The 27189-nt window shown below is 36.3% G+C and overlaps 1 pseudogene; it reads left to right on the top strand.

Moving 5' to 3' along the window:
• Positions 1-1408: 1408 nt before the first annotated feature.
• On the top strand, positions 1409-25912 carry LOC107848920 (annotated as a pseudogene).
• Positions 25913-27189: the final 1277 nt, after the last annotated feature.

Here is a 27189-nt window from a genome sequence, read left to right as displayed (position 1 = left end):
TCCCTCTTCAAGGTTAAGACCTTAACAGACTTCACTCTATTGCTATCTTCAAACTCCTCCTTCAAATTAACCTAGTCTTTTTGGACTATTTCACAACTCATAATCCTTGTAAACATTACTTGCGTAAGATGTGAATGTATGCAAGTGAGAGATCTTAGAGATCTAGTCACCAATTCATCATACTTTTTGGTTTCATTAAGAGTTGCGTTGTATCTCAATGATTGGATAACAGGTTGTCCTCTCTCAACGACATCCCACAAGTTGAGAGCCTTCAAATAAGCCTTCATTTAATATCCCAAATATGATAATTCTCCTCTGACAAAATCAGAGGACCTATTGTTGGTTGATTTTCTGGTGCTATGATTTTCAGCAAATAGATCCAACAAAATAAAAATAAGATGAACCAATCAACAAAAAACAAATTCAGATCCCTTAAGGATTGGGCTCAGATACTATGTCAAGAAGTATAGGCTAGAAGAATCGAAAAAACAACAAGCTGAAGCAGTGAATAAAATGCAGTTGTAAACTTTAGGGAAGAAGGAGAAGCTGAAACTTTTTGAGTAAACTTCTTATTTTTCTCTAGATAGATCATTACATTGGCTTTATATACATATATATATATATATATATATATATACACATATATATATATATATATACACATATATATATATATATATACATATATATATATATACATATATATATATACATACATACATATATATATATATATACATACATATATATATATATATATTTATTTATTTATTTATTTATTTATAGTGTGTGAGAGAGAGAGAATTACAAACCATAAAATAAGCAAAATATCTCACATAATACTAAGTACATATGTGGCCAACTAACAACCACTCATTTTTAACCAAACAACTTGTCTACTGCAAAAATATATACTATCTAGGAGTTTCTATAGAAAACTTATTTCCTAACAGAAACAGTGCAAAATCTACAAGAGAAAAACAAAAACAACAATAAAATAGTGAGAGAATCAGAACATAATAAACAACATATATTATAGTAGATATAAAAAACAATAAACAATGATAAACATCAAAATCAAGAACTACAATAATATAGTTATTATAATAACAAACATTCATCAACCTAAGTCTTAGAAAAGCAAAACAATACTTCACTACCTACTAACCTTCTATCTTAATACATATTCTCCACACCTTCTAATTTAAAGGTCATATCTTTTGTAACATGTAGCTGCACCATGTCCTAAAGCATTCAATAGTTATGTTTAGGTATGCATATTCTATAGAGTGAGCAACAGAATTAATCTTTTACTATTGAAAATCTTGAATGTTGGGTGGACGATTAGATTACTTATATCATTCTCGAGTTGATATTTTGAGATGTAAAGTTAGGTTTATGATTGAAAATGAATATTTATAATGAGGTCAAGGACACATGTACTTATTTAACTTGTTGGACTAGCTCACGCCTTTTCGCTCGTTGGTGACTCAAACTCACAACCTCAAGGTTGGAAGTAAAGAGTGATTACACCATCTAAGCAACCCTTCTTGTCGTATTAGTAGTTAACTATGTTTATAATGGATTAAGACAACAAAGAAAAGAAATTAAATCAAGTGTAATATCAGAGTATCTTTACTGGAAGATGTGGTATTGCAGTAAGTCATGGTGTGGTTACTGTTGGAAATGGCAATGAGAATTGGATCGTGAGGAACTCGTGGGGCGCTAGCTGGGGAGAGAAATGATACCTCAGAATGGAGCGTAATGTTGCCAGCCCTAAAGGCAAGTATGAGTTAGCCATAGAGCCTTCATATCCAGTAAAGTCTGGCCCAAATCCTCCTAACTCCGGTCCATCTCTTCCGACACCAGTCAAACCACCTACAATCTGTGATAATTATGCTTAATGCCCTGTGTCATACCCTATTTTTACCTAAGGTCAAATCGAGCGTGACATTATGAACTCTAACAGAATTAATTTTATATAGAGTCACTACCTAATTTTTAAGGAAAATAAGGAAATCTTTTTATTTATTAACAAGTATGACTTTATGAAACCAAATTAGATTCTAGGTAAGGGTTCAAATTATTCCGAAGGGAAGGGATTAGGCACCTTTCAAAATCCACAAATGTGGTTTCCGATCAGACTTCGATTTACTAAAAGAAAGAGAAAAAAATCAATGTTTATAAATACAAATATAAATTATGTATTAACATGATATAAGCAATTTTTATATAAAGAATGTGTAAATTGTATATGTTATCGTAAAAAGTACGTGTATAAGAAGTGTGTGAAGATAAACGAAAATGTATAAGAATATGTATGCAAAAGTGAAAAGATTAAATAAGGAAAAAAATTATTTTAAAGAAGAGATTATATAATATTTTTAGTGTAACAAATTGTGAATTATTTGATTAAACATCTAAATCGATTTAATATAAATATCAACGGCCTAAATTTGTCTAAACGCGTGAAGATGATTGTGTAAATAAAGAATATCCCTCCCAACACCCCCCCCAAAAAAACTTTCTCTATGATTAATACTTTGTACAACTATAAGAATATAAATATACAAACATAAAATCCCAACTATCTTCTTGAGTGTCATTTTCGACAAGTATTTCCAAAAACCTGTACAAACACTCAAGATAAAAGGTTAGCAACAAATCAAAATAAATTAATAATATGTGCGCATACATGTATAAAAATAAAATTTTCGTTAAAGTGCGGGCTCAGATAAAGTTTTAAATAACATAAGAATTTTGTCATCGCCTAAAATATTTATTTTACTACGTACTTGCATTCATAATATTCATCTTTTTATTTGTAGAGACCTCAAAATTGATGAAAAATTTCTTCATCGACCAAGTGCCTCATTATTCATCCGTTTAAATAAATAAATAAATAAAATGTCATAAACCAACACAAAATAGATCAAAAATAACCAAAGAGCGGAGGAACGAAATCATCACATGAGTTAATTATGGGATCTAAGTCGACATGAATTCAGCAACATAATATAATATCAATCCAAGAATAACAATAGCAATGAAAATTGGACACGAAATTTCAACCATTTTCAACAACAATCAAGCTATTAGCAGCTAGAAAATACGAGCAACAACAACAAAACATAACAAATATGTAGATAAAATGTAGTCAACATAATTCCAAGTGTAGCAAAAATTATGGAATTTCACCAAATATAGAAAGCCCCGTAGGAGAATGAACTCTCCGGCCAAATTTGCGACAAATGAGGGAGGGGGAGGCGTTGCTTCCACGACAAATACCGGAGCAACGCCGGAGAACCATAAAAATGGCCAGATCTAGCCATTTTTGGTCTAAACAGTGGAGAAAATGGAGAGGGAAAGAGGTTGCCGCGCTGGAGACTGTGGGCTATTCCGCCTGTGGCAGCAGAAGTGGCGGTTGAAGGAGGTTTCGCTAGAAATATAGAAAAAAGTAAGGCGGCACCGGTGGGTTCTGGGATGGAGCTCGCCGGTCATCACTTCTGGCGAGACAGCAGTGGAAAGAGAGGGAAGGAAGAGGTGAGCATGGTGGTGGTGTTGGAAACGCTGGTTGTCCGGTGGTCAGCTTCGGTGACAGCTGGTGGTACGTTGGAAAGAGAGGAGAGAAGATGAGATTAGAGAGAGAAAGAAGATTTTATGTGTGTGTATGTGTATGAATATATTTTTTGTGAGTGTTTAAAGAAAATACCTCCTTCCATTCATTTATAATAATATATAGCACCTTTTATTACTAGAAAAATAAAATATTGAATTTTTTTGTCCCCCTAACATATGATTTAAACCATGAGATATTGTCTAATGGATTTTTCACTCTTTTAATCAATGTGTAAGGATTATTTATGCAGCAGATGAAAATCTCAACCCGTCACCTCAAGTGTCACTTTTTTAAAGGTGATAAGATTTTGACCTGACTGATTTGCCGCTCTGTGTATTAAAATAATCGAGCTGACACTATCGTTTAACAATCGTCTTAAATAATGTACAAATATATGAATATCCATATATAATTACAGAAAAATGCAAACAACTATAATTATATTTAAAAAATATATTACGTTATAAACAATTAGAATTATAACATGTAAAAAGATGAATTGCAGTGTTACGTTATGTACGTATGCAGACGACTATGCAAAAATATTAAAATATTAATAAACTGATAAAAATTTTAAAATTTATGAAATTATGGATAATTATCAATAAATTATACAAAGTTAAAATATGACAATAAATTGATAAAAATTCTAAAATAATGATGATTATCGATAGTATGTTAATAATTATAAAAAATATGTGAAAAATTGCATTTTGTGCCATTTAACGATGAGGATGCCTAAATGCATTAATTTTGAAATTTGAAGAGGCAAAATTGGGTGTCAACAGTTTGCCTCTTTTTGTTTGAAGATGATATAGAAGTCTTCAGATGAAAACGTTAACATGTAGCCAATCTTGCTCGACAAAAATTTATTTTTGATGAAAAAATTCGAGAGAACTCCACTTTAGAGTTTCTAGCTAAATATGTTCTAATTTGGGGTGGACGAACCCAATGTGTACTTAAATTCTATATTTGCAAAATTTTATTAAATTGAAAAATAGTACTCAATAAAGGCAAATTAGTAACTAAGCTCATTTTTTTTCCCTCAAAAAATTCAAAAAATGCCATGTAGAGCTTAAATAAATTAAAAAATAATAAATAAAGACATTGAAGGATTTTAACTAAAGGCAAATAAAATATTTTCCCAGACCTCACTTTGTAGGAATACACTGGATTTGTTGTTGTTGTTGTTGCAAATAAAATATTCAATTGAAGATAGACATACATAAAAGGTCTTATGAAAGAGTAGACTAACCCAAAATGTCCTATTTTAGGATTGACTGACCCAATTTATCTTCAAATTATATGCTTACAAATGTATTAATTCAAGATTTACTGCTCAATAAAATATAAACAAAATATTAAGCTTTTTTTTTTTTTTTAGAAATTAAACATAGCATGCAGTGCTTAACTAAAGAAGAAAAAATGGTACAGGCAAAGATAACATCCAGCGCTTAAATAGTAAAATAAGTGCATTGTGATATGTGCAGGTAAAAACAAAGCATACAGTGCTTAAATAACAAAATAAATGCATTGCGATGTGCAAGTAAATGTAAAGATGACACGCGGTGCTTAAATTATAAAACAAATGCATTGCAATATGTGCAAGGAAAGATCGAGATGGCATGCCGTACTTAAATAATAAAACATATGTATTGCAATATTTGCGAGGCGGCAGTACCTAAATGATAAAACAAATGCATTGCAATACGTACGTGCAGTGCTTAAATAAATAAATGCATTGTGATATGTTCCAGCAAAGACAAAGATGACATGTAGAGTTTAAACGATAACATAAATGCATAGCGATATTTGTGAGACATGCAGTGCTTAAATGATAAGATAAATGCATTGCAATATATGTATAATTCCCCCTATGCTTCTTACTCCAATTCAGCTCATAAAGTGCACATGAGAGGCCTAAGACCTCAAAAATTTAGCAAAGTGTTGAAGACTTAGTCTCATTTTTGGCCTCTAAAATTTTATGATTTTATTATCAACTTTCCCGGCCTCGGAAAGTTGATTTCTAAGTTGATTCAGGATCAGAGCTGTCTATAGGTCATCTCGGTGAGTTTCAAAATTTTTGAACGACGTTTGAGGCATGTTTGGATGACCAAAACAGCAACCCAACGCGATTGGGTCGCGTCGCGTCGAGTACCACATTGGCAGCAATTTGGCGCATCGGGTTGATCGACGTGGCGCGTCGGCTGTAGTGTCACTGGGCATATTTTTGTCTAATAAGTTACAGGTTTGTGAGGGTAATTGAGTCATTTTACCCTACCTTACCCCACCCATAACACAAAATTAAGGATCCAAAAAGGCAAATTACTCATTTTTTCACAAATTCTCTCAAGAGCAAAGACCTAGTTTCTTCAAGTCCAAATTCAAGTTCCAAGCAATCACCAACAACCCACACGAATTCAACTACTAAGGTATGTTACGTGTTCATCCAAGGGTCCCTTCCAACCTTCAGAGTTCAAGAATCTTTTTCAAAAGCTTGAGTTATGAGTTTGCTTGATTTAGCTCATATTATGTCCATACATGTGTTGCAATTTGAGTGTCAAGTTAAGAATATATGAATTTTATGTGGAATAACTAATGCGTATGTTGATTGATGTAAGTATCATGTTAACTCCTAAATTGTGAATTGAATGTTGAAGTCATGATATGCTAGCACGTTGTTCATTCCCATATACAAGGTTATGCCTTTCAAGTGTTTGATAAAATGTCTAGATGAGTGAGAGTTGAATTGTGACTATTTTTCTATGCCTTTAAATTTGTGGTATGGTCCTATTGTCAATGATATCGAGTCCTGGGGGTTATAATACCCAAAATTTAGCTGTTTACTTAGTTTTTAGTAGTTATAGAAAGGTCTCAGTTGTATCACGAGCAGTAATACTCAGTCAGTTAACATGGTCAATGCGAGTTCAGTCAAGCTTAGCCCAGTATAGTGATCAGTGTCATTTCAATTACGAGTAGGATTCAACACCGACCGAACCCAGGGATGGGGGCATTTCTGCCAGTTTAGGGTGTGACCCTTAGTAGAAGTCCCTGAGTTACAGAACTATGTAGCCAGCGTAGGTTGATATATCTTCCTGGCAGTTTAGGGTTGACGTATATATATATATATCATGAATCTTCCTGTCAGATTAGGGTTGACCCAGCCATTGTTAGTAACTCGTGGCACGGTACTAACACCCTTCAACTGGGGTTACAGGTTGGACCCCAATCAGTTTATATTGGAGCATGTCAGTTAGATGAAAGCTCCCATAGTTTCAGTTTCAGTATTCAGTTCAGTTGTGATTATCAATTGTTTTATCAGTATGTTTCCAGTCGTTTTAAATCATGATTCAATATTAATTTCAGTTATTAAAACCTTAGGGAATTTCAGTTGAAATTCCGCATATGTTGTTTATCTGTTTTATTTAGTGCTCACAGCAAGTACCAGCTCATGGATTAGCTTGTGGTCTCATAAAATTGTAAGCACCGTGTGGCGTCCAGAGTATACTCTTGGGTTGTTACAATATGTATGTTGTACTTTGCTTAAATGATAAAATAAATGCATTGCAATATGTCTGTGCTGTGCTTAAATGATAAAATAAATGCATTGCGATATTTGCTAGGTGTACGGTGCTTAAATGATAAAATAAATGTATTACAATATATGCGTGCAGTGCTTAAATAATAACATAAATGCATTGCGATATGTGCATGCAATGCTTAAATAATAAATAAATGCATTGCAATATGCGCAGGTAAAGGCAAAAATGATATGCAGTGCTTAAATGGTAAAACAAATACATTGCGATATGTACAAATAAAGACAAGGAGAGCATGCAGTTCTTAAATAACAAATGATAAAATAAATGCGTTGTAATGTGTGCAAGTAAAGGAAAGATGAGCATGTAGTGTTTAAATAACAAATGATAAAAATAAATGTATTGCGATGTGTGTAAATAAAGATAAGGAGAGTATGCAGTTCTTAAATAACAAATGATAAAATAAATGCATTGCAATGTGTGCAAGTAAAGACAAGATGTGCATGCGGTGCTTAACGTATGTATGACATGACCCGAACCAAGACCTTATTGTAATGGGCATCCCAAGTCCATCTAGAACCGAGGAACGCCTCCGTTACCCAACCCAATCAACCTACGCATATCCTTAGTCAGATTAATTTTGAGTATATAAAAAGATAGCATAATAGTTCAACCCATGACTCTGGGATAGGTCTCTAACCATGACCAACCCAAATAAGTCCATCCATCCGTTATCCAACCAATAACCATTACCGAACCAAACCATAAAATGATCCTTAAACCAAATGAGTTCCAAATAATATATATATAATTCAAAAAAAGAAACAGAACAATCACAAAACAAATAAATTTCACCAATGTCAGCCCTTATCCCAATTCTAATGCTAGGTTGACACCAATACCGACACCGCCCATACCAATCCATAGTAGTCACACAAAGCTGCTAACCAAAAGAAAAACAATATCCGATTAGGACAAGCCTCTAACCATAGCCAAAACCAATATCCATAAAATAACCAAAGTATGTAAAGATATCCATGATATTAAATGGAGCCTTTCGAAATATGAAAGCTCACCACTTCAATCTATTAGTTGCCCTGAATTCGGTCACTAAGTAGGAGGAGTAGAACGGCCGGTTCCTACATCGCATATAGATACAGCCGTCCAAAGATGGGTTAGCAGGTAAATGCTAGCATGAGCTCAGAATAAGGATAAAATAATGCCATCCATTAAAATTAAGTAAACCAACCATATACATACGAACCATACATACATACATACATGCTTATATATATATATATATATAACCATACCCAGAAAAAGAATCGGGTTTAGCATGTCTTTAAAACCATTAACCTGGGTATGTGTAGCTTAACCGTCCTAGAACCACCCACAGGCTATATAGGTCCAATGTAACCCACTGAACGGACCCTGATACATGTAGCCGCATGAACTGGAGATATCGTAAGAGTAAGGGATTCCCGAGTACCCTTCGCTCTCCATGATACATATGTACAAGTGTACTTAGAGGATTTTTATGTACCTCATAGTATCATATATGGTCGTTATGACCAACCCTCATGTCGGCAAACATAAGTTTTCAGTGTTCGTTTATTGGACTCGCACCTCCATGGTTAGCTATTACACCCCTCCATTATTGCTCAATTAAAATCATTACCATCCAACCAAATCATTATTCCATTATTAATAGCCAATGCAATTAGAAGTGGCATCGCCATACCGACTGTAGCTTGCAAGCAATGTCCTTAGCCAACCTTTTAATGAATAAGAGATTTTCATGTACCCATTGATTACATTATCAAGTTAACACTAGCGAAACCTACGCACCCCATAAGTGTTCCATTATTAAGTTTGGTTGGGGAATCCCATGTATCCCACAAGTTGTTTATTAACATGTTTACTTGGGGGATTCCCTTGTACCCCACTAGGATGTTTAATTAACCATAACCATAACCACCAAACCTTACCATTTAAATATTCTAAAGCATTTAAACCATTTAGGGTTCCATTACCAAACCATACCATGCAATAGTTCCATTAAAAGTCCAATAATATAGTAAAAGCATTCTCATAGGCATTTTATGAAACATATTAGGGTCATTATGTTTCCAAAATCAATTCCAATTATCAATTAACCATTCCCATGAAACCAATTATCCAAACCACCATTAAAGCATGTAAATACATAATTAAAGCATGGAAAAACCATAACCAAGCATTTAATACCAAAACCCCCAGCATATAATTGAAAATCCAAAACCATACAATAATTATGCCATGAAAATATTGTATAAAACATGCCTTTAGTTAGAACTAATAATGAGGGAGGAGTACATTTCAAGATTACGAAAATGATGAAGAGAAATCACTCGTACAAGCCCTAAATTTATCCTCTAGATGAAAACTTAGCCTTCCTTTACCCAAGAGCCTTAGAGAGAATAGAGAGAGTTTCTAAGTTTTTAAGATTATAATATTAGCGTAAATGATGTCCTATTAGTGATATAAGTCTTGAGGCCTTAAAAGGTTAAGTGAAAAAATCTACAGATTACCCCTAACTTAAATTGCTTAAAAATCCCATAGGATGGTACGACCGCCCCATACTAGTTGTATCCTACCATACGAGTGGTACCCATCACTCGTATCCTAGGCCTCCTATTGGACCCCAACACTGTCCAACATACGACCATCCAAGCCAAGTCGTATCCAACCATATGACTTGTATCCTTCGTTAAAACCCTTGACCTATACCCACCACAAAATGGAAATCAAAAGAGAATTTGGACACTGTCCACCATATAAGTCAATGGTATGATTCCTACCCTATCTTAAGGCTCATGGTGAGCCACTCATACTCAGATCCAAGTTAAGTTACTATGTTTAAGATTAAGTGAAGGAAAAACCCAAACCATACGACCCATCACCTACCATACGACTTGTACCCACCAAGTCGTACCTATTCCAGAAACCAATCCAACCCACCAACCAACATTGACTATCATACGACTAAGACTATACCAACTATACCCAACATAGGACTAATACCCCTAGTCGTATGATGTCCAGAGACCAGGAATCCATGAAATTTTCAAAGGGTCCAAACCCATGGTGTTTCAGTCTCCCCCACTAGGATTATTCGTCCTCGAATAATAGGTAGGGTAAGCACAAGCACGAGTCATTTGCATTATCAAGTATTAATCCAACCTTTAACCAAGTTTGAAAGCAAAGATGCAAGGATCTATTCTAACCTTTAACTAAGTTAGAAAACAAAGATGTGATCAAGAACACATACCTTCCGCACAAATATCCAGAGCAGAAAACAAATACGGATACTTGGATTCATGTCCTCTTCCGCTTCCCATGTAGCTTCATCCACTTTGTAGTTTCGCCATAGACCTTAACCGAGGCCACATCCTTGGTCCGTAATAGACGAACCTACCGATCTAAGATCTCAATTGAGATTTGATTATAAGATAGAGAATCCGATATATCTAATCACTCCAAAAGAATAACCGAAGAAGGATCACCTAAATACTATTTCAATATGGAGACATGAAATACCAGATGAATGGAGCTCAAACTAGAAGGCAATTGCAATTCATACGCTACATTACCAACCCTCCACAAAATCACATACGGACTAACATATCAAGGATTGAGCTTTCCCTTCTTACAAAACCGCATTACTTACTTCATGGGAGATACCTTATCCCCAACCTCAAACTCCAAATCTCTACGCCTTACATTCGTATAAGACTTTTGGCGACTTTGGGCAGCCTTAAGGCTATCCAGAATCACTTTCACCTTTTCCATATCCTGATAAACCAGGTCTGGGCCAAACATACCCACCTCACTAAGCTCAAACCACCCAATTGGAGATCTACACCTCCTACCATACAATGCCTCAAAAAGGGCTATCCCAATACTAGGATAATAACTATTGTTGTAAGCAAACTTTACCAAAGGTAGATGCTCAACCCAATTTCTACTATATTAAATCACCAATACTTAAAGCATATCCTCCAGCATCTAAATAGTCCTCTTTGCTTGCCTATCCATCTGCGGGTGAAAAGCAGCACTCAAACTAACCTTAGTCCCCAATTCTTTCTAAAAATACCACCAGAAGTGAGATGAAAACTATGTACCATGATCAGGGATAATCAAAACAGGTACCCCATGCATCTTTATAATCTCATGAAGATACAACCTCGTATAATCCTCAGCCAAAAAGTTAGTCCTCAATGGAAAAAGTGAGCGGATTTTGTCATCCTATCCACGATCACCCAAATCGAATCAAATTGGTTTTGAGACCGAAAAAGATTGATAAAAAATCCATGTTGATTATCTCCCATTTCCATTTGGGAAAATCAATTCCTTGATACAACCCTTCAGGCCTCATGTGTTCAACTTTGACTTGTTGACACACCATGCATTTAGCCACAAAATTAGCCACATCCTTCTTCATACTATTCCACCAGTACATCTCCTTGAGATCATGATACATTTTTGTTGAACCGAGATGCACAACATAGCGCAATTCATGCGCCTCAACCAATATTTTTTGTCGCAATCCATCAACATCGGGAATACATACTCTCCCTTGGTCCAACAAAGTACCATCACCACTAATCTCAAATACCATCACCTTTTGCCCATCAACATCTCTCTTGACTTTCATCAAGATAGGATCTAGTATTTGCTTTTCCTTCATCTCTGCACCAAGAGATAATCAAAAAACTTTCTTTACCATTACACTACCATCCTCGAAGTCCAAGAGGCAAACTCCAAGATTAGTAAAATGGTGAATATCCTTCACCAATTCTCGCTTCTCCTTATTCACATGAGCTCAACACCCCATGGACAACCTGCTAAGAGCTTCAGCAACCACATTAGCTTTACCCGGGTGGTAGTGAAGACTCATATCATAGTCTTTGAGAAGCTCAAGCCATCTTCTCTGCCTGTAAGCTCATTCTGAGTGAACACATACTGTAGACTCTTATGATCGAAAAATATGTCTACATGCACTCTATACAAATAATGCCGCCAGATTTTCAAAGAAAAAACCACCGATAAAAGTTTCAAATCATAAGTAAGGTAATTCCTCTTATGTACCTTTAATTGCTTAGAAGAATAGGCATTCACCTTACCATGTTGCATCAGAACACAACCAAGTCCCACCTGGGATGCATCGCAATAAATCACAAACCCCTTATTACCTTTATGCAATGTCAAAACCAAAGCCAAAGTTAGCTTGTCCTTTAGCTTCTGGAAACTCCCCTCACAAGCATCCGACCAAGGAAAGTTACTTTCTTATGAGTCAACTTAGTCAATGGGGAAGCTATCATCGAGAAAATACCCAGCCAAACCAAAGAAGCTTCGAATATCAATTGGAGTTGTGGATCTAGGCCATCGCTTAACCACTATCACCTTTTGTGGATCCACCATGATCCCCTCACTAAAAATAATATGACCCAGAAAAGTTACAAAGATCAACCAAAACTCACACTTGGAGAAGTTAGCATACAACTGTTGCTCCTTCAAGGTTTGCAATACCACACGGGTGTTATTGGCATGATCCACCTCACTCTTAGAATAAACCAGAATGTCATAAATGAACACAATAACAAATAGATCTAAAAACTACATGAAAACCCTATTCATCAAATGTATAAATGCTGCTGGGGCAATAGTTCAACCGAATGACATAACCAAGAACTCAAAGTGCCCATACCAAGTATGAAAATCTATCTTAGGGATATCCACCTCCCTAATATTAAGTTGATGATACCTAAATTGAAGATCTATCTTAGAAAAGAATTTGGCACTTTCAACTAATCAAACAAGTCATTTATCCTTGGAAGAGGATACTTATTCTTAACTGTCACCTTATTCAACTGCTAATAATTAGTGCACATCCGAAGAGAACCATCTTTGTTACGCATGAATAACATATGTGCATCCCACGGGGATACACTAGGGTGGATGAAACCCTTATCCAAAAGATCCTTAATTTTCTCCTTGAGTTCCCTCAACTCAGCCGGAGCCATTCTATAAGGAGGATTAGATATTGGACGAGTGTCCGAAACTAAATCAATACCAAACTCACTCTCCCTATCCGGAGGAACACCAAGAAGATCATCATGAAAGACCTCAGGAAACTTATTTGCCATCAGAATCGAATGTAAAGAAAGACCTTTCAAATTAAAATCTTTAATCTGGACAGAATAATAGAGATAACCTTTGGAGATTAATCTCTAAGCTCTAAGATATGAAATAAACCTCCCCTTAGGATCTAGAGAACCGCCCTCTCACTCAATAACCGGTTCACTAGGGAACTTAAAGACCACCCTAAATGTTCGACACTGTAAGGACACGTAACAAAAATGTAACCAATTCATCCCCAGAATAACATCAAAATCTACCATATCAAGTTCAAACAAATCCACCAAAGTCTTCTTACTACCAACAGATACCACACACCCCATATAGACTCTTTTAGCAATCATAGACTTACCTGTTAGGGTAGAAATAGAAAAAGGATCTGAAATAATTTCAAGATCAAAACCAAAATACACAGCCACAAATGGGGTCACATAAGAGTGTATGGACCCCGGATCAAGCAAATATTACACATCATGAGAAAAGAGTTGTAATGTACCAGTCACGACATCAGGCAATGCCTCAGACTCCTGTCGAAATGCAAGAGTATATAACCAATTTCGACCTGCATCGGTACCATAGTAGAAACAGATGCAGAAGCAGCACCAATTTCCTCCTCTACCTGCTGTATATGAACCAGCAGCTCCTAGAAATATCCATATCCTTGATCAAAAATGTAGTTTTGCTTTGAAGTATCAAATCTCGAGAAAGTCCAAAAGGGAACTTTCATATCCTGGCCCTCATATTAGACACCAATTCCAGAGTATACCTAAACAGCTAGTGAAATTTCAAGGCATATTCTTTGATCGATATTTTCCCTAATTTCAGATTAACAAATTCCTCCATCTTCACTTTCCTCGATTCCTGAGGAAAGAAGCGATCCAGAAAAGTAATAGAGAAATTCTTCCACAAAGTTGACTCCTCGACATCACTTGTCGTCTTTTCCCGTTCCTCGTACCATTGGTATGCCGCATCTTTAAGCTGGTATACAGCAAAATTCACCCCTTCCATATTCGTGGCCTGTATTACCTTGAAAATTTTCTCCATCTCATCTAAGAAATCCAGAGGATCCTCCTTCACCTTCACAACAGTAAAAGTAGGAGGATTCATCTTTATTAATAGGAGGATTCATCTTTATTAACTAGCCAACCCTTGGTAACGAAATTCTGCATTTATCACCTCACCCCGAGGAAGATTAGTAGCAACTGGTTGAACTCTAGAACAATCTTAGACGGGACCCCTAGACCGAGTATGGATCCCCTAAGTAGTGCATGTCTCTTCAATATTGTCCCCGATTGGTATAGAGGAGTTTTCTATCATCTCAGATCATCGAGGCATGATCTGAAAAACGAACAAACTAGAATTAGAAAAGATTCCAAGACTTAACTCGAAGCTTGAGATTATAGTACCAAGAAAAAGAAACATTCCAAAATACCTTGTAGTCTCTCTCTTATGAGTGTGGCACGCTACATACCCATAAAAGACTCTACTCGGCATGACTTTGTGGATTCCCAATTGACCATGAACCTAAATCTCTAATACCAACTTGACACGACTTGAACCAGGGCCTTGTCGTAATGGGCATCCCAAGTCCATCCAGGACCAAGGACCATCCCCATTACCCAACCCAACCAACCTACGCATATCCTTAGTGAATGAATTCTGAGCATATAAAAAGATAGCGTAATAGTGCAACCCAAGACTTTAGTATGGGTCCCTAACCATGACCAACCCAAATAAGTCCACCTATCCATTATCCAACCAATAACTATTACCGAACCAAACCACACACCAATACTTAAACCAAATGAGTTCCGAATCATATATATATAATCCAAAAAATAAATTGAACAATCGTAAAACAAATAAGGTCACTAGTGTCAGCTCTTATTCCAATGCCAATGCTAGGCTGAAACCAATATCAACACCAGCCATACCAACCCAAAGTATTTATGCAGAACCTCTAACCAAAAGAAAAATAATACCCAATTAAGACATCCCCCAACCATAGCCAAAACCAGTATCTATAAAATAACCAGAGTATGCAAAGACATCCATGATATAAAATGGAACCTTCTGGAATATTGAAGTTTACCACTTCAATCCAATAGATGATCTCAAATTAGATCACTAAGTAGGAGGAATAGAATGGCTGGTTCCTGCATCGCGTGGGGATACAACATCCCGAAGACGGGTCAGCGGGTGAACGCTAGCATAAACTCAAGATAAGGATTAGAAAATACCTTTCATTAAAACCAAGTAGACCAACCATATGCATACAAACCAAACATACACACACACACACACACATATATATATATATAATTATGCCATGAAAGGTAACCCGGTTTAGCATGCCTTTAAAACCATTAACCTGGGTATGTGTAGCTTAACCATCCTAGAACCACCTACGGGCTATATGGGTCCAGTGTAACCCCCTAAACGGGTCCCGATACATATAGCCACGCGAATCGAAGATACCGTAAGAGTAGGGGATTCCTGAATACCCTTCTCTCTCCATGATGCATATGTACAAGTGTACTTAGAGGATTCCTATGTACCTCATAGCATCATATATGGTCGCTATGACCAACCCTTATATTGGAAAACATAAGCTTCTAGTGTCCGTCCATTGGACTCGCACCTTCATGGTTAGCTATCACACCCCGTCATTATTGCCCAATTAAAACCATTACCATTTAACCAAATCATTATTCCATTATTAATAACCAATGCTATTAGAAGTGGCATCATCATACCGATTATTGCTTGTAAGCAATGTCCTTAGCCAACTTTTTTATGAATAAGGGATTCCTATGTACCCATAGATTACATTATCAAGTTAACTTGAGGAAATTCCATGTACTCCACAAGTGTTCCATTATTAAGTTTAATTGGGGGAATCCCATGTACCCCACAAGTTGTTTATTAACATGTTTACTCATGGGATTTCCTTGTACCCCACAAGGATGTTTAATTAACCATAACCATAACCACCAAACCTTACCATTTAACCATTCCAAACCATTTAGGGTTCCATTACCAAACCATAACATGCAACAGTTCCATTAAAAGTTCAACAATATAGTAAAAGCATTCTCATAGGCATTTTATCAAACATCTTAGGGGCATAGTGTTTCCAAAACCAATTCCAATTACCAATTAACTATTCTCATGCAACCAATTATCCAAACCAACATTAACGTATTTAAATACATAACTAAAACATGGAAAAACCATAACCAAGCATTTAATACCAATATCCCCAACGTATAATTGAAAACCCTAAACCATACAATAATTATACCATGAAAATATTATATAAAACATGCCTTTAGTTAGAACTAACAATGAGGGAGGAGTACGAAGATGACGAAGAGAAATCACCCGTACAAGCCCCAAATTAATCCTCTAGATGAAACCCTAGCCTTCCTTTACCCAAGAGCCTTAGGGAGAATTAGAGAGAGTTTCTAAGTGCTTAAGATTATTATATTAGGGTAAATGATGTCCCAACAGTGATATAAGTCATGGGGCCTTAGGAGGTTAAGTAGGGAAATGTCCAGATTGCCTCAAGTTAAACTACTTAAAAATCCCGCAGGATGGTATGACCACCCCATAACAATCGTATCCTACCATATGAGTGGTAACCACCACTCGCACCCTAGGCCTTCCCTTGGACCCTAAAACTGTCCAACATAGGACCATCCAAGCCAATTCGTATCCAACTATATGACCTGTACCCTTGACCCATACCCACTTCAGAATGGAAGTCAAAGAGGGTTCGAACACTGTCTACTATATAGTGAGGGGACTTAGGGTTTTAAATGTAGGAAATGACCATAAGGTCCTCAACTAAAAGCTAAAAAATGGCCACGATGTTAGGTATGACTCACTTGAGTCAACCATACCTTAGGGTACAAGTGGTACCCTAATTCGTACCCTAGGCCTCACCTAGGACTCATACATTGGTTAGGGTATGACTACACCACCTAGACTCGTATACAAAGGGTACGACTTTCACCCTTAACCCTACCCCTATCCCATACCAAAAATAATCCACTCTTGTTCAAGTGCCAAGCACCATACGACTTATCTAGGTATGACTCATACCTTAGAGTATGACTAAGCAAAGGCTAAATTGTATAGTGGATAGTATGTTACCTTCCTATGCTGATCAAGGTATGATAGGGGAGAGAAAAGTGGGTACGACTCGTACACTAGTATACCAGTGATATGCCTAAATTGTACCATGGTCAGAATGCCAAATTCAAGAGATATTTTCTAAGGGTCCAAGCCTAGGTGTTTTAATTCTCCCCCATTTGGATCATTCGTCCTCGAATGACGGGTAAGGCAAGAATAAACATAAGTTAACATATTATCACACATCAAACCAACCTTTAAAAAAGTTAGAACAAAGCATACAACAAGGATACAACACACAACATGATCATCATCGATCGACTATTCATTTCATTAGCTTCGGGACTAAAAACCCATTATTTATCAAAGACACTTGTTCATTTCAAAGATTAGGGACTTAAACCCCTTACTTATCAACACTTACTTCTTTCCCAACTTAGGTACTTTAACCCGTCAACTTATCAAAGATACTTTTTCAATTCAAGGACTAGGGACTCAAAACCATCATCTATCAAAGACATGAATCAACTCAAATTACTAGGGACTTAAACCTATTATAATAGGGACAGATATTATTCCAAGTCATTAGGGGCTTGAATCCATGGTCTAACAAGATATAAATCAATTCAAAGCTTGGGGACTTTAGCCCATTGTCTAAATAAGGCATAACTCAATTCAACACATTGGAGACTTTAATCCATTGTCTATCAAGACATGAATCAAGTTAAGAGGATTAACGCATAACTTCATCGCAAGTTTTTAGGATGGGAAATAAATGCAGATACTAGGACTTTATGCCTATTTCGACCTCTCAAGTAGCTTCCTCGAACTTTTGGTTCTTCCATAGAACCTTCACTGAAGTTATTTTTTAATTGGAACCTGGCAAACTTATCGATCTAAGATCCTCACCGGGATCTCCTCATAGGAAAAAGAGTCCGATATTTCAACATCCCTCAAGGGAACAACCAATGAAGGATCACCCATATATTTCCACAACATAGAGAAAGTGAAAACTGGGTGAATAGAGTTCATGCTAGAAGGAAACTTCAACTCATAGGCAACATTGCTAACCCTCCTCACAATCATGTAGGGACCAATATACCAGGGACTAAGATTCCCCTTTTACCAAACCACATCACTCCCTTCATAGGTGACACTTTCAAGAATACCCAATCGCCAACACTAAACTCTAAGTCCCTACGCCTCACATCTGCATAGGACTTTTGGAGACTTTGAGAAATTTTTAATCTATCACGAATCACCTTCACCTTCTCTAAGGCTTGGTGAACTAAATCGGGGCCAATCAACTTACCCTCGCCAACTTTGTACCACTCAATGGGAGATCTACATCTCCTACCATACAATACCCCGAATAGGGCCATGCCTATGCTAGAGTGGTAACTATTATTATACGCAAACTTAATCAAAGGCAAGTGGTCATACCAACTACCACTATAATCAATCACACAGGCCCACAATAAATCCTCCAATGTTTGGATGGTCCTCTTTGGTTGCCCATCTGTTTGAGGGTGAAAAATGGTATTTTGGCAAACTTTAGTACCCAAACTTTTTTGGAATGACTTCAAAAAGTGAGATGAAAATAGAGGACCACGATCCGAGATGATCAAAACTAGAGCACCGTGCAACTTCACGATCTCCGCAAAATACAACTTAGCATAATCTTTCATCGAGTAATTAGTCCTCATAGGCAAAAAGTGAGTGGACTTGGTAATTTTATCAACAATGACCCAAATAGAATCACACTAATTTCGAGTTCAAGGAAGACCGATAACAAAATCCATATTAATTGCCTACCGCTTCCATTTGGGCAACACAATTTTTTGGTACAAGCCACTGGCCTCATGTGCTCAACTTTCACTTGTTGACACACCACACACTTGGCCACATAGCTAGCCATATCATGTTTCATATTGTTAAAAAAATAGAACTCTTTAAGGTCATGATACATCTTGCTGGAATAGGGGTGAATAGCATAACGGGATTCTTGAGCCTCGGCCATGGCCCTTTCCCTTAATCCATCAACGTCGGAAACACATAGTCTACCTTGGTGTCTCAAGATACAATCACCACTAATCACAAAGTTCGTAACTTTGTGTTGACGCACATTACTCTTGATCTTCATCAAGTCAGTGTCTAATACTTAATTTTTCTTTATCTCAACAACAAGAGATGACTGAGATACTGGAGACACAAATACACCACCATCCTCGGAGTCTGCAAGTCAAACTCCAAGATTAGCCAAATAGTAAATGTCCTTCGCTAATTCCCACTTTTCCTCATCCACATAGGCCAAATTCCCCATGGACAATCTACAGAGAGCATCTACGAGTACATTAGATTTCTTAGGGTGGTAATAAAGGCTTATATCATAGTCTTTCAACAACTCAAGCCACCCCCTTTGATGGAGATTCAACTCCTTTTGAGTAAATACATACTGAAGACTCTTATGATAAAAAAAGATATCATCATGAAACCCATAGAGATCATGTCACCTAAACTTTAGTGCAAAAAACAAGGCTAACAACTCTAAGTCGTGAGTAGGGTAGTTCTTCTCATGAACTTTCAATTGACTAGAAGAATAGGCCCTCACCCATCCTTATTGCATTAACACATAACCAAGACCAATTCGATAAGCATCACAATATACCACAAAACCATCATTACCTTCGAGCAAGGTTAAAACCAGAGCCGAAGTCAATTTATATTTCAACTTATAAAAACTACCCTTTCACGCATCCGACCGCAAGACCTTGACCTTCTTTTGGATCAACTTGTTCAATGGGGCAGCTATAGCTGAGAAAATCTATACAAATCTTCTTTAGTAATCGGCTAGACCCAAGAAGCTCTGAATATCTGTTGGAGTTATAGTTCTAGGCCACTTCTTAACCTTCGCAACCTTTTGGGGATCTACCATGATCCCTTCATGAGAGATATCATGACCAAAAAATGCTACGACTTTTAACCAAAACTACACTAGGATAACTTGGCATACAAACGATGATCCTTCAAAGTTTGCAACATGGCACACTGATGATCGACATGATCCACTTCACTTTTAAAATTGACTATGATGTCATCAATGAAGGCAATAGCAAACATGTCCAAGAACAGACAAAAGACCCTTTCATCAAATCCATAGATACCGTCGGGTTATTGGTCAACCCAAAAGACATAACAAGAAACCTATACTGACCGTACCGGGCTCTAAAGGCAGTCTTAGGGATATATAAATCCCTAATTTTAAGTTGATGGTAACCTGATCTAAGATTCAATCTTAGAGAAACACTTCGCACCCTAAAGTTGATTAAATGAATGATCTATACTAGGAAGAGGATATTTATTCTCTATGGTCACTTTGTTCAACTAATGATAATCAATGCACATACGAAGGGAACCATCCTTCTTGCGCACAAAAAACATGGGAGCACCCCAAGGAGACACATTAGGATGGATAAAAAATTTATCTAAGAGGTCCTTCAATTACTCTTTAAGCTCCGTCAGACCCATTCTATAAGGAGGGATAGAAATCGGATAAGTGTCCAAAATAAGATCAATCCCAAAATTAATTTTCTTATTGGGGGGAATACTGGGGAGATCATCGGGAAATACCTCGGGAAACTCATTAACCATGGGAAAAGATTCTAGAGAAGGCTTTTTCGATTTAGAATCTTTAACTTGGATCAAATGATACAAAAACCCCTTTGAAATCAACTTTTGGGCTTTAAGATAAGAAATGAACCTTTCCTTAGGCACTAAGGAACCACCTTCCCATATAATGACCAACTCATTAAGGAATTTGAACATGACTTATGGGTCCCATAATCTCTGGGAGCATAACACGAATGTAACCAATCCATCCTCAAAATGACATCAAAATCAACCATGTCAAAGTCTATCATGTCTACAAGAGTATCTCTACCACCAAAATATACCACACATACCCTATAGACTCTTTTATTAACCACAGAGTCTCCTACTGGGGTATAAATAGAAAAAAAAACTGATAGACTCTCCGAACTACAATCAAGATACACAACCACATATGGGGTCATATATGAAAGTGTAGACCCTAGATCAAGTAAACAATATATATCATGGGAGAGAAGTCTTAACATACCCGTAACCTGATAAGTAACAAGTGCATACAAGCGGTTCCAGCCAGCGTTGGTGTCAGAAATAGAAGTAGAAGCAGACATGGCACCCTTTGGTGTGTGAGTAGGTGGAGTAGCAATAGAGGCCCTGTTGGACTAAGAAGCTGCTAGAGAGGGGAACTCACGCTGCATGTGCTCGACCTAACCACAACTAAAACATCTGTTCCTCTCTTCTCACACTGACCATGATGACTCTGACTATAGAATCTATAAAGAGGGTGGGGTTGAGACGACTGGGCACCACTAGCCTAGAATTGGGCACCCTATGCCCAAAATCTACCACTAAACTAAGACCGACGATCACCCGACACCTTTGGGTAAGAAGAGCAAACACTAGTCGAGGAGAAAGAACTCACACTCCCCCACTTCTTTCATGGCCACTTGCCACCATCTCTACCATTAGGCTCAAAAGACTTAAACTTTTTTCCTTAACTTTCACTAAACTCAATTTGTTTTTTTTCTCTCTTGCACTTAAGGACTAACTCATGGGACAATCCCGAGACAAAATTACACATTCTAGCCCTCATGCAAGAGATCATCTCGGGAGCATACCTTGACAATTGATGGAATTTCAAGGCAACTCTTGAACGGGCATCCTTCCTTGCTTCAAGTTCATAAACTCTTCTGCTTTTGCTTTCTTCAACTCTTGAGGAAAGAAACGGTCTAAGAAAGCCTCAGAGAAATACTCCCACATGACGGGACTAGTATCTACACCTCTAGACAAATCCCACCCATTGTACCATTGGTATGCTACATCCTTTAATTGGTAAAAAGCAAACTCAATGGCCTCAACCTCCATAGCATGCATGATTTGAATGATCTTCTCTATTTCATCAATGAATCCTTGAGGATCTTCCTCAACCTTCATACCCGTAAACATAAGAGGGTTCAACCTTATGAATTGGTCAATTCTTGTGGTATCAGAATAAATGGTACTCGGAGCACCACGCTCTAATTGAGAGGCTACTAATTGAGTCAAAAGGTTAATTGAGTGGCGAAATTCGGCATTAGTAGTATCTCCTTGAGGTAACGAAATAAGAACGCCACTCACATAGTCAGGGTTGGTGGGGATGGGTGGAATCCCATGAAGATGGTCAGATGCCGCAGCCCTAGCCCGAGTTTAAACTCCAGAAGTTAGATTAGTTTTGTCCATAGGGCCCTCAGTCGGGGTAGAAGCATTTTCCTAAACCTCAGATCTCCTTAGAGGCATGATCTTATAAATAGCAAATGAAAATTTGAGGAATCCAAGACCTTATACTCTATATCTTGATATTGAAACACAATAAAGTAAAATATTTCCTAAAATGTCTCGTAGCCCCTCTTTTATAAGTGTGGCACGATTTACACCCATAAAAGAGACTCTACTTGACACGGCATTGTGGATACCTAATTGACCATAAGAGTAGGCTCTGATACCAACTTTACACGACCCAAAACTAGGCCATGTCGTATAGTTACCTCAAGCTCACATGAATCGAAGGTCACCCCACTAACCCAACCTAGTCATCAATATAAATCACAAAGGTTGGGTGGATCCCGATCATATAATAACATAGAGGAAAACATACTACAAGTCATAACTTAAACATGTCTAAACACTTCATTAGATTCATAAAGCTAACCAATATACCCAAGTCCACGGTTATCCATAATATCTCTATACAAATTGATGTTTAGAAATATATATGTCGGGAAAAGCCCCCGAAGATTGCCAAACCAAGTCAAAATAAGACTAAGTATAAAGATAGGAGACCAAGAATGAATGTCTTCCAAATTAAGAAAGCTCACCCCCCAAAACTAATGCACGAACCACTTCGATCACCTAATCAATGCGCAGGAAGAAAAGATGATGCTCTGGCCCCTATGTCATATGGGGACATAGCGTTCGAAGACGATTAGAGGTTGGAGCACTAGCATGTAACTCAAGGATAAAGATAAAGTAGCATCATCAATCAACAACAAGTCAATATATCATATTTAACCATATCCATGACCTTATCGATATGTATAAGTATATCACATACCAAACAAGTAAACAAGTATAAACAACATTCTCAAAGCACTCAATCACGAGACATAAAGTGGAGGGCTCCCACCGTCCATACTTAGATTTAAACATTTTTTATTAGGTATGGGACTTCAACCACATTCACATATTACTTAGACGAAGGATGTTAACCATGTATACACTTCATAGGCAAGAGACTCTAACCATATACATATCCATTTATGCAAGGGACTCTAACCACACATGCATATTCATTTAGGTAAGGGAATCTAACCACATGACCAAACATTAGGAAAGGGACTCTAACCTCATGTCATATTAGATAGGGGATTCTAGCCCAAGTCATTTCATTTGGCGAGGCACTTCAACCTCAAGAGATCTCATTGTGCAAGGAACTTTAACCACAAGCGATTTCATTAGGCAAGAGACTTTAACCTCAAACCATTTCATTAGGCAAGGGACTTTAACCTCAATACATTATAACTATTATTAGTTGACATTAAGACTCCAACCTTTTGTCCATACATCATCATCTATTCAATTCACACTTAAAGACTTTAATCGATTTAGATAATTCAATACTATACATGAGCACACGATCCTTATGGGAGACTTTGTTGCTCAACCATTTCAATTGGCCAATGCCTTAATTCAATTTATGGTCATCAATACCCTCACAAACTATTCACATTTCATTAACAATCTTATTCCACATTCATACCATACTTTAGTTAAACACACAATTCAAGTTTATTTTCATGTTTAGGGACTTTAACCCCTCATTAACCATAAATAAACAAGGTCATCAATTTGACCATACATGGATCATAATACCTTTACAATATCATTTAACAACTATTCATACTTATTGGGCCATTTCCCTAGTTCAAAACATCACCAACATAAGACTAGACAATTCACTTAGACATTTTCACAAACACCTTGTGTGCAGGCCTTTACCAAGTCCATTTCATTGTAGAAATCATCAATATTAGAGTTAATCAAGACTCACATTTTATACCATATATAATAAGGATCCACATGTGCAAGAGGATTTTTAAAGAGGAGAGAAGATGAGATTAGAGAGAGAAAGAGGATTTTATGTGTGTGTATGTGCGTTGGTGTGTACATATTTTTTGTGTGTGTTAAAAGAAAATACTCCCTTTCATTCATTTATAATAAAATATAACATCTTTTATCACCCGAAAAATAAAACATTGAATTTTTTGCCCCCCTAACACATGATTTAAACCACAGGATATTGCATAATAGATTTTTATACTTTTAACCAATGTGTAAAGATTATTTGTTCAACGGATGAAAATCTCAACCCATCACCTCAAGTGTCACTTTTTAAAAAGTCATGAGATTTTGACTTGACTGATTTGCTGCTCTGTGTATTAAAATAATTGAGTTTACACTATCGTTTAACAATCGCCTTAAATAATGTACAAGAATATGAATATCACTATAGAATTACAGAAAATGCAAACAACAAATATAATTATCTTTAAAAAATGTATTACATTATAAACAATTAAAATCATAATTTGTAAAAAGATGAATTGTAGTGTTATGTTATGTACGTATGCAGAAGACTGTGCAAAAAATATTAAAATATAAATAAACTGATAAAATTTTTAAAATTTATGAAATTAAAGATAATTATCAATAAATTATGAAAAGTTAAAATATGATAATAAATTGATAAAAAAAATCCTAAAATAACGATGATTATCGATAATTTATTAACAATTGTAAATAATGTGTGAAAAATTGCATTCTATACCATTTAACGACGAGGAAGCCTAAATGCGTTAATTTTAAGGTTGGAGAGCCAAATTGGGTGTCAACACCCTGAAGGCACCACTTGTTATTGTGTCTTTGAGTCACGTAGGTCTTGCTTCTCTTGGGGATTCTGCCCACTTGAAGGAGCTACCTGTTCTGAAGACCACTACAATTGCTGCCCACATGACTATCCTATCTGCAATGTTCATGCAGGTACCTGCTTAATTATAAGTTCTTCTATGCACAGACAATGTAAAGAATTTGGTACTAACATGTTACTTACTATCTTTCTAACTATTTTTTCTTTACTTACGCAATTGCTTTTCTTGATATACAGAGAGAAAGCAATCCACTAGGAGAGAAGACAATGAAGCACATTCTTGCAGAACCAATCGGGGCCTACCAAAATAGAGTAAAGAAGAGCAGTTCTTCAAATTCTACAAAGAACCAATACTATGGATTAAGGTAAAATAGCAGGGCTAACGAAGGGTATAAAAGGAATGTTGGTGATTAGCTTGACAACTTCGTTGGTATATTGATTAGCAGACCTCATTTCCAGCATAAACAAGATTAAAATGTTGATAAATGATTTGTATATATTGTTTTTTTATTGATCTCACTGCAATTTGATATATATTGTTTTTTTATTGATCTCACTGCAATTTGAACATGATTAAAGAAGGATTATTGTTCTACTTTGTCTAATTATTATGTAAATAATCCTTGTTACTTTATTATGATGGCTCCAAGTTATGAGTCTTATCAAGTTGTTTATTTATTCAATTGTACTTGGTGTTAACAATAATAGAAAAGACTATACTTCATGTACCTTTCATTTACCCCATTTTCTTTGTCCACCATGTTTACGAATTTATGGAACCTTACTAGTTTGAGGTTGATAAATAGATTTCATGTAAATTGCATACTGAGCTTTCGGTATAGGTGTTCGGGGACTATTAATCTACAAATAAAGGAGAGGGAATGATAGATCAGTCAAAAATCCTACTCCTCTTAGAAAGGGGAATGAATCATTTTCTCGATGTTTTATTTTTTCCTCGATATAATTATGGTGCAACATGATTCTAATCTTGTCAAATTAGACTGTAAGAAGATTGTCCCTAACTTTGAACAATACATATAGAGTTCAAACGGGAATCATAGTAATTAAATAGACTAATTTCAAATAGAGTTACGAAGGAATTGATCAATCATAGGACTGCATTCACGATTAAAAGAACATGAATTTGAGGCATTGAAGCTCCTCCATCAATAAAATCCCATACATTACCTGGCCATTGAGGAGAAAATTGATAAACTGCTATCGATGCATATATACATAGGCTCATGTCCTAAAGTAGTAGGAATAACAACAACATACCAAGTGAATCTCATAACTGAGGTCTAGGGAGGGTAGATTGTACACAGACCTTACCACTACCTTGTGTATACAGCAAATCCAATTCCAAAGAAGAATGAAATAGTGAATAAAATATAGCAACCAACAAGAAAATAATGCAAAGTCAACAAAAGAGAGACAAAAACAACAACGAAATAGTGTGAGAATTAAAACATAATAAACAACACACTATAATAGATATCAAAAATAATAAACAATGATAAATATCAAAAACAAGAACTATGATAATACAACTAGTACAATAATAAACACTTACCAATCTAAGTCCTCGACAAGCAAGACAATCAATACTCCACTACCCGCTAACCTTTTAACCTAAAACAGATCTT

The sequence above is a fragment of the Capsicum annuum genome, chromosome 12, assembly GCF_002878395.1.
Source record: "Capsicum annuum cultivar UCD-10X-F1 chromosome 12, UCD10Xv1.1, whole genome shotgun sequence".
NCBI lineage: Eukaryota > Viridiplantae > Streptophyta > Magnoliopsida > Solanales > Solanaceae > Capsicum > Capsicum annuum.
The sequence above is the reverse complement of the archived record's forward strand: the minus strand, read 5'-3'. Positions and strand labels throughout refer to the sequence as shown.